At 46.2% G+C, this 8,631-nt stretch overlaps 1 long non-coding RNA gene across 1 annotated transcript; it reads left to right on the forward strand.

Moving 5' to 3' along the window:
- The first annotated feature begins 2,728 nt into the window (after window positions 1-2,728).
- Window positions 2,729-7,008, forward strand: LOC132511450 (uncharacterized). The gene is made up of 4 exons (XR_009537618.1): window positions 2,729-3,034; window positions 4,618-4,797; window positions 6,649-6,831; window positions 6,964-7,008. It is a non-coding gene; the product is annotated as an uncharacterized LOC132511450 (long non-coding RNA).
- Window positions 7,009-8,631: the final 1,623 nt, after the last annotated feature.

The raw sequence follows: 8,631 nt of genomic DNA on the forward strand, positions 1-8,631 counted from the left end.
AGACCAGGGCTGGAACCCGTGTCCCCTGCATTGGCAGGTGGATTCTTAACCACTGCGCCACCAGGGAAGTCCCCTTGAATCATTTTTAAGAGTAAGTTGCAAAGTGATATCCCAACACTGCTGCATATTTTATACTGTGTAATTCGTGTAACTGAAGATGTTCTCCTATATCACCGAATATATCCATCAGAAGTGGATAATTAACATGGAAGTAGAAATTAACATGGAAATCCTACTATCCACAGGTAACCAAGTTTTCCCAGTGGTCCCAATAATATCCTTTATCATCAAAAAAAAAAAAGGCCTTCTGTTGCATATAGTAGTCATTTCTCAGTCTCTCAGTCTGGAACAATCCTTGAGGTTTGTTTTCATGATCTTGACATTTGAAGATTACAGGCTATTTTGCAGACTGCCCTCAAATTTGAGGGTTTGTTAATGCCTCATGATTTGGTTCAAGTACATATTTTGGGCAGGAATATCAGAAGTGATGCTATTGTGGTCCAGGATTTTGATGAGCCCTGGTGTTGGTGGTGTTAACTTTGATCACTTAATTGGGGTGGTGCCTGCTGCGTTTCTCTGCTGAAAAGTTCCTAATAACTGTTTTGTAGGGTAGTGCTTTGAGACTAAATATCCTATTCCTCATTAAACTCTACCCCTTAGTTTAAGCATCTATTGCTGTTTCTTGGCTGAATTACTATTATGATGGCAGCCAAGTAATGTTTTTGAATCCCACATTCCTCCTATACTTATTGGTTGGCATTCTACCGTAAGGAAGGCTTCCTTTTCTCTATTCATTTACTTATGGACTCATGGGTTTGTTTTACTCAATGATTATTATATATTACTATCATTTTGATATTTTATGATATTGATGCTCATGTTGTCCCAGATTTGGCCAGTGGGAGCCCCTTCAAATGCTTCTGTGACCTTTTGATATGTGCAGGAAGCAGGAAGACTCCGCTTTTTTTTTTTAATTTTTATTCATTTATTTAATTTTTGGCTGCATTGGGTCTTTGTTGCTACGTGGGGGCTACTCATTATGGTGGTTTCTCTTTGTTGCAGAGCATGGGCTCTAGGTGCACGGGCTTCAGTAGTTGTGGCTCGCAGGCTCTATAGAGCGCAGGCTCGGTAGTTATGGTGCATGGGCTTAGTTGCTCTGCAGCGTGTGGGATCTTCCTGGACCAGGGCTCGAACCCATTTACACTGCATTGGCAGGCAGATTGTTAACCACTGCGCCACCAGGGAAGTCCCAAGACTCAGGTTTTATACCTGACTGCAAAGCACAAGGTAGGTGCTGGGAAGATGGAATAAAAACTGTTCCTGTTGTTATGAATGCTTTAGAGATGCTGAGGGAAGGTCTTTAGTGGATCATTTAATATATCTGTTCTTCATTTCAAAGGACAAATGAAATACCATTCCAGCACTTCAAGCACAAGTTGTTCCAGGCTCACCTTGTACTTTCTCTGCCCCAGTCTGAACCAGCTATTTCCCCCAAGGAGTTCTAGTTTCTTTTAATAGAGCAAGGTATTTAGAAACCAAGCCAAGGGTGCTCATTGCTATTGTGGTGCCTATTCCCAGGCCCCCTCAGTGGATGGAGCTCAGGGATATATGTATATGTATACATACTTACATCTATATTTCTGTACTTAAATATATATTGAGGGCTTCCCTGGTGGCGCAGTAGTTGAGAGTCCGCCTGCCGATGCAGGGGACACGGGTTCGTGCCCCGGTCCGGGAAGATCCCACATGCCGTGGAGCGGCTGGGCCCATGAGCCATGGCCGCTGAGCCTACGCGTCCGGAGCCTGTGCTCCACAACGGGCGAGGCCACGACAGTGAGAGGCCCAACAGTGAGAGGCCCGCGTACCGCAAGAAAAAAAAAAAAATATATATATATATATATATATATATATATAGAAAACCAGTTCAAACCAGTACCTTTGATTCCAATCCAACACCACAGGATTTATTCTAGTTTTTATTCTTTCTCTCTGTACTTGTTCTCTTTTCCAACAATCCCAAATGCCCACAATCCTCAACATATTGGGATAATCCAGTCATATGTAACCATTCTTTTGTCACCACACATGGATGCCCTCTCACCTCTTGGGCTCTTTGACACCCTCTCCAAGCCACTGTTTCCATCATTACCTCACCTAGTCACCCTCCTCACCCAGACACCCTCCTGCCCTGGATTCAGCACCCCACAGAGCCACCACCACCCCTCTGCCCCTGCACTAACACCTACCTTGCTTGGTTTCACCTGTTTTAAAAGGTAGGAGTAAAGGAGCTCCCATCTTTTCCATTGTAATGAATTTATTTAAAATGAAAACACTGGGGCTTTCCTGGTGGCACAGTGGTTAGGAATCCACCTGCCAATGCAGGGGACACGGGTTCAAGCCATGGTCCGGGAAGATCCCACATGTTGCGGAGCAACTAAGCCTGTGCGCCACAACTACTGAGCCTGCGCTCTAGGGCCCACGAGCCACAACTACTGAGCCCACGTGCCACAACTACTGAAGCCCATGTGCCTAGAGCCCATGCTCCACAACAAGAGAAGCCACTGCAATGAGAAGTCTGTGCACTGCAATGAATAGTAGCCCCCGCTCACTGCAACTAGAGAAAGACTACACGCAGCAACGAAGACCCAGTGCAGCCAAAAATAAATAAATTTTAAAAATAAAATGAAAACACTGAGTCACTGGAATGTATTTCATTTGTCTTTTGAAATGAAGAACAGCTTTATTAAATGATCCACTAAAGACCTTCCTTGCAGAAGTCCGCAAGGCTGTGATAGACTTCACCTCAGAGGTCACCTACGCCCAGCCAGCTGAGGGGGCATCTCCAACAAGGTCTCCATCCATGCAGCAGTGACGGGACTCCCAGTAGAGGAGGTGGTCTGCCTCAGTGCTCGCATCAACACCACTCGCTACAAGCTGATGGTGGCAGATACTGTGATTGAGAAATTTGCTTCAATTAAGAGTGAAATTGAAAAACTGAAGATGAACAAGGACCACTTAGAGAAGGTTTTACAAGGTGGGTCAGCAAAAGCCAAAGAATTAGCATATCCCGTGTGCCAGGAGATGAAAAAATTGGTGGGACTTCTATAAGAAGGTTCAACTAGTCACAAAAAGGCTTTTCTATCTTTTGGTCTGTGCACTCCAGTAAAGGCAGCTTTCCTCACAAGAGAAAAATTATAGTTTGGGGACACTTAGTTTGGTACACCTGATCATTGGCTTCATTTGATGAATAATGATTTGTAGCTTTCAAAAACAGAACAAGAAAACCTTCCTTTGGCGTCGCTGAAGCATTTCAAAGCAACAGGAACAATTTTTATTCCATCATCCTAGTACCTGCCTTGTGCTTTGGGCTTAGGTATAAAAGTTGAGCCTTTTCCTCCCCCTCTCCCGCTGCCTATACCTCTCTGCCACCTGCCAAGCTCTCTGACTCCTTATCTGTCAAGCTAACTTGAACTCTGTAAGGGACTTTGCATAATTTTTCAGCCTTGGAATCACTAATGGTGGGCAGAGGACAATTAAATATGGTCAGGGTAGATTAAAGTAGACCTCAGTGCCACTCAAAAAAATACAGACTGCCTGGACTATAAGTCTGACTCCAGTCTGACTCGATACTCTTTTTTTTGAATTTTATTTTATTTACTTTTTTATACAGCAGGTTCTTATTATCTGTTTTACACATATTAGTGTATATATGTCAATCCCAATCTCCCAATTCATGCCACTACCCCCCACCCCACCCCGCCACTTTCCCCCCTAGGTGTCCATACGTTTGTTCTCTACGTCTGTCTGACTCAATACTCTTAAAGCAAGAAAAGTGCTTGTGTTGGCTGGGAAGGTAGCTCCACATGTGAAACTGCTCAGGAAGTTGTGTGGTTTAGATTCGAGTCTAGTAGAGAAGTGTTTCTGAAACTGATCTTCTTAAGTGGTGTTAATTTGGCTGAAGAGATAAATTCAACGTTGTTTGAAACATGAGGGACAGTTTAATTTGAGACAGGTGCACCAGAGCTATTAGAGAGAAGCCGTGTTCCTGAAGGTGGTGCCCAGGGTCAGGGTGTAACACTGTCACCTGGAGACCATGGGTTCTTACACCTCAGAAGTGATTCATCGCCCGATTTTGTATGCTTCATCTTGAACCTGCCCTCTGCTAATGCTGTCAAATCTATGCAGTGGGTCCACTACCTGCCTTCATGTGAGTTCATACTCTCTTGGCTCTGACTAGGAAATTAGGGCCTTGGAAACTTAGTAGGAAAAGGAAAATCTAATGTACTAAGACATCCTACTTTCCTCTAATTGATTCCTATCTTTGATTAAAGACGTTACTTTAGTAATAGTAGGGGGTTCTATCTGTGGCTTAAAAGATGAACTCAGGACAAACCGCTTCTTTCACTCTGTTCACAAAGGCCTTTTTTTGGTTTGTGGCTGCAGCTGCTGTTTTCAGTGCCGGGCTGCATCGATGCGTTGCACATTTTTATATGCTTCTTAATTTGGTGCGCAGGTTGATTTGGGAGCCTGGGTTGAGAGGTGGGAGGAGTGCTGGTGATGAATTTTGCAAGTAAAAACACCAAAATGGTGTGTCACAGCCACCTCACTTTACTCCAGTGAATTTCTAGGTGCAAGATTGGATATCGATGGTCTCTTGACTGTAGTCAGTGGACTGTACTACATGACCAGGTTACAGGACAAACAGCCACAGTCAGATTCCATGCTCCAGTGGGGGCCCTGAGACACAGTAGCCAGTAACCTTGACCAAGGGCTCAAACTTGGCATCTTCACCCTGAGGTAAGCCCCAAATTGCATTCATTCATTCATCCCCCACCTTCCTTTCTCCATTAAAACTTAAAATATCCAGGAATTCCCTGGTGGTCCAGTGGTTAGGACTCCGTGCTTTCACTGCTGAGGTCCCAGGTTCAATCCCTAGTTGGGGAACTAAGCCCACGGCGCAGCAAAAAAAAAAAAAAAATCCTTAGAAGGAGCCACACTTTAAACACTTCCACGGGGAGGAGCAGGACTGGAGAAAGGCCTCATGTCCTGTGCCGCCAGTGAGCCCCCCATGCCCTGCTCAGCCTTGCTTCCCATTGCTCAGCATTTATTGGGTGATTAAGGCTGACACTCAGTGGAGCTCAGGAAATGATGAATTCCTTGGGGGAACTTTGTATTCTCAGCACTTAGACGAGTAGCCAGCACCTGGCCCACGGTCGTGCACGATGCATGAGGACTAAATGACTAAATAGGTTTTTCCTGCCATGCCCCCACCCCCGACAACAGACATGCATTGGCACACAGTTTGTATTTAACTTCAGAAGACCGTAGTGTACAGGACTGTGGTTGCAATTAGCAGCAGCTCAAGCTGGCTTAAGGGAGAAAACAGAAGGTAGGAGGACACAGAGTGTCTCATGGACGCCCAGGCAGAAAGGTAGAGGGGCCTCAGGAGCCCTGGGAAGTGTGTACTCACCAGCACTCCCCAGTCTGGCCAAGGACCTTCCCTGCTCCTTGGTCTACTTGTAGGAGGCGACCATCAACCCTAAGGCTTGATATCTCTGTAATATGAGTGTGTTTCTCTGTGTGTGTGTGTGTGTTTGCACACGCACACACAGTTAGGAGTAAGCAGTTGCCAGAATGGGTTTACAGACCAAGCAGAGTTCCCAAAAGGCATCCACAGAGCACCCTTTATGTGACATCTGGGCACCACCATTATTTACTTGATCTTTTAAAATTACTTACATTCTTAAATTTATTTTTAAAGGAAACTATATCACTGTGATAAATGTAAAATAAGTATTTGTCCTGAACAAAAGTATTTTTAAAAAATAAATACAATGAAAACGAGAATAATATAAGTTCTATCTGGATCCCATTGCTGGTCAAAAGCTCTGAGCCCCAGGCCTGGAAACACCGCAGTGGACAGAGCAGAGTCACAGCTCTCTCGGAGCTCACACTTAAATGGGGCGATTCCAACAGTAAACCTATAAAACATGAGTCAGGTGGGCATATGCCAGGAAGAATCGAGCAGGGTAGGGAGGATAGAGAGGTGACACGGAGTAGGGGAAAGGGCCCTCTGAGGTGGGGTGGGCAGAGAAGATCTCCTGGAGGAGGTGACATTTTTCATGGGATGTGTGGAGGCAGGGCCTTCAAGGCAGAAGGAACGGCCACTGCAAAGGCCTAAGGATCTTGGTAGACTCCACCCCACGGCATGGGCAACACTGCATCACAAATAGAAGCTTGGGGACCATTGCTCACTCTAATAAAAGTATCTGCCTTTAGCACCTTTTAATAAGCATATTACTAGGAGTTCGCTGGTGGTCCAGTGGTTAAGACTCCACCTTCCAATGCAGGGGACTCAGGTTCGATCCCTGGTCGGGGAACTAAGATCACACATGCCGCAGGGCAACTAAGCCTGCCTGCTCTACAGCCCGCGCGCCACAACTAGAGAGCCCTGAATGCCGCAACTACCGATTAATTTAAAAAACTAATTAATAAGAGTATTACCCAAGTGCACTAAGAAATTAGAGAGAATGATTACTTGTCTCCTTCAGACCCTCAGGTCCAGGATCTGGATTCTTCTCGGTTCATTTAGGGACAATTAAAATTATGAAGGCAGCCCAACTCACGAGAGTCTCTTATATAAACCAGGATTATTGATCTGTGATCTGAGGCATACCTGACAAGCCAAGGGGATCTCCCCAGGAAAGGAAGCTGCTTGAGAAACTGAAGATCAGAAGTTGATTGCTAAGAATACACCAGAGCCTCAGAGTCAGTGGCACAAAGAGAGGCTTCTGTCAAGCCGTGGCTGTCCCGAATCCCCTGTCTGCACGGGTGGGGCAACCACTGAGCAGATCTGTAGTAACACTACCTGGCATTTGTTTAGACCTTAATACTCTAAAAAGGCTTTTCATATGTTTAATCCTCACGGCACCCCTGTGAAGTATAATTATCTCCTTTTTACAGATGAGGAAATCTGAAGTTCGGGGAGAATAAATGGTTTACCAAGGTCAGAGGACTAGTGTTAATCATAAGGTAATTAGCCTAAGATTAAGGAGGGGTGGTTTGATATAAATGATATTTGACATAATATAGGGGGTTAAACATTCTTGGCTCCAACCAACTGTGCCTGCCCGGGAACATGTCACACCTGCTCAGAGGTTAACCCTATTGTGAGGAGGAGAGATTCCCGGGCCCCATCTGCCCCAAATCTCCCAAGGGAAAGAAGAACACTGCAACTGTCAGAAGTGTAATCAAAAGTCCATGAAATCAGCTACATAAATTATGTTGGTTTTGCAACATTGTACAGTTTGCAACATTTTCATCAAAATAGAAAATTTTAACCCACCACCTTTACCCTGTGTCCTGTGGCCCTGCCTGCGAGGTGAGGCTCAGCCTGGGGTGAAAGGAGGACCTGGATTCCGTGCCTCATCTTCCCAAGGGTCTCCACTGGGTTGGGGCCAGTGTCATGGACCGTGTCCTGTTGAGTGGCACCATGCTCGGTGCTCAGAAGGGCCCTCACCAGGTTCAATGCTCTGCTGTCACCATCTTGAAATTCTTAACAATTTTTTAACAAGGGCCCCGATCCTGCTGCTGCTTCTTCCTTGCTGCTTTTCCTCCCTCTTTCTCCTTCCCCAGGAAAAAGGGGTCTTCTCTTCCCATCTTGTCAGCTGGTCCTTGGTGGCCCTAGGTTGGGCCTTTCACCCAGGGCAGGACCCCCTGCCTGCCTTGGCTCTTTCTGCCTTTCCAAGCCCCTCCCCCCCATCAGGAGGGCCTTCCAGGCATACCAAGCCTGGACCTGCACAGCTCACTGCTCCTGCTGGAAGGGCCCTGCATGCACCCTATCTCCTCACAGCCGCTACCATCTCCTCATTCAGGGCTCAGCTGCAACATCCCCCCTCTGAGACTCCTTTCCCACCAACAACCTTGACCAGTGTCACCGCCACTCCTCAGAGCCCTCCTGTGCCCTCACGCCACATTATGAGGCTTTATTGTATTCCTGACACCTGGAACTATTATTTGTTTACTGTCTGCCTCCTGCCTCTAGACTATAAGCTCCTTGGGTTCAAGAGACTTTGTCAACTTTGTGCACAGTTGTATCCTCAGTACCTACAATGGTGTCCTGCACATAGTTGGTGCTCAATAAATACTTACTGTGTGGGTGAGTGCACAGAGGTGCTGGTTCCACAGGGAGATCAGGCATCAAAGTGAGGAAAGTCAAGTTCTGGCCTCTAATCCAGCAGGAAATAGTGGGGCTGGAGATGGAAGCCCAAGCTGGTAGCCCAGGGCCTGTGGACAGAAGTTGCCCTGTAAATGTTTCTCAGGAGCCAGGCATACCTGGGAAAGAGTAGGGAGTAAGAGCCCACAAGAGAGCAAAGCTGCTCATCTCCCCAGGGGAAGGGGCCCACTCAGGGTGGTTTCCTGGTACAGAGATTGCAACAGAGTGAGCAAGCTGATCCACTCTGAATCTTTAAATGCCACCAACACTTGGATAATTCCCAAATCTATGTCACGAGCTAGGGATCTCACCTGATCCTTGAACTAGTTTATCTAAATACCTCCTGATGTCTCTCTCCCCAGAAGGCCATCAGGCACCTCAAACTCTGTCTGTCTGTCCAAAGCAACTCATAAGAG

The sequence above is a fragment of the Lagenorhynchus albirostris genome, chromosome 20 (genome assembly GCF_949774975.1).
Source record: "Lagenorhynchus albirostris chromosome 20, mLagAlb1.1, whole genome shotgun sequence".
Taxonomy (NCBI): domain Eukaryota; kingdom Metazoa; phylum Chordata; class Mammalia; order Artiodactyla; family Delphinidae; genus Lagenorhynchus; species Lagenorhynchus albirostris.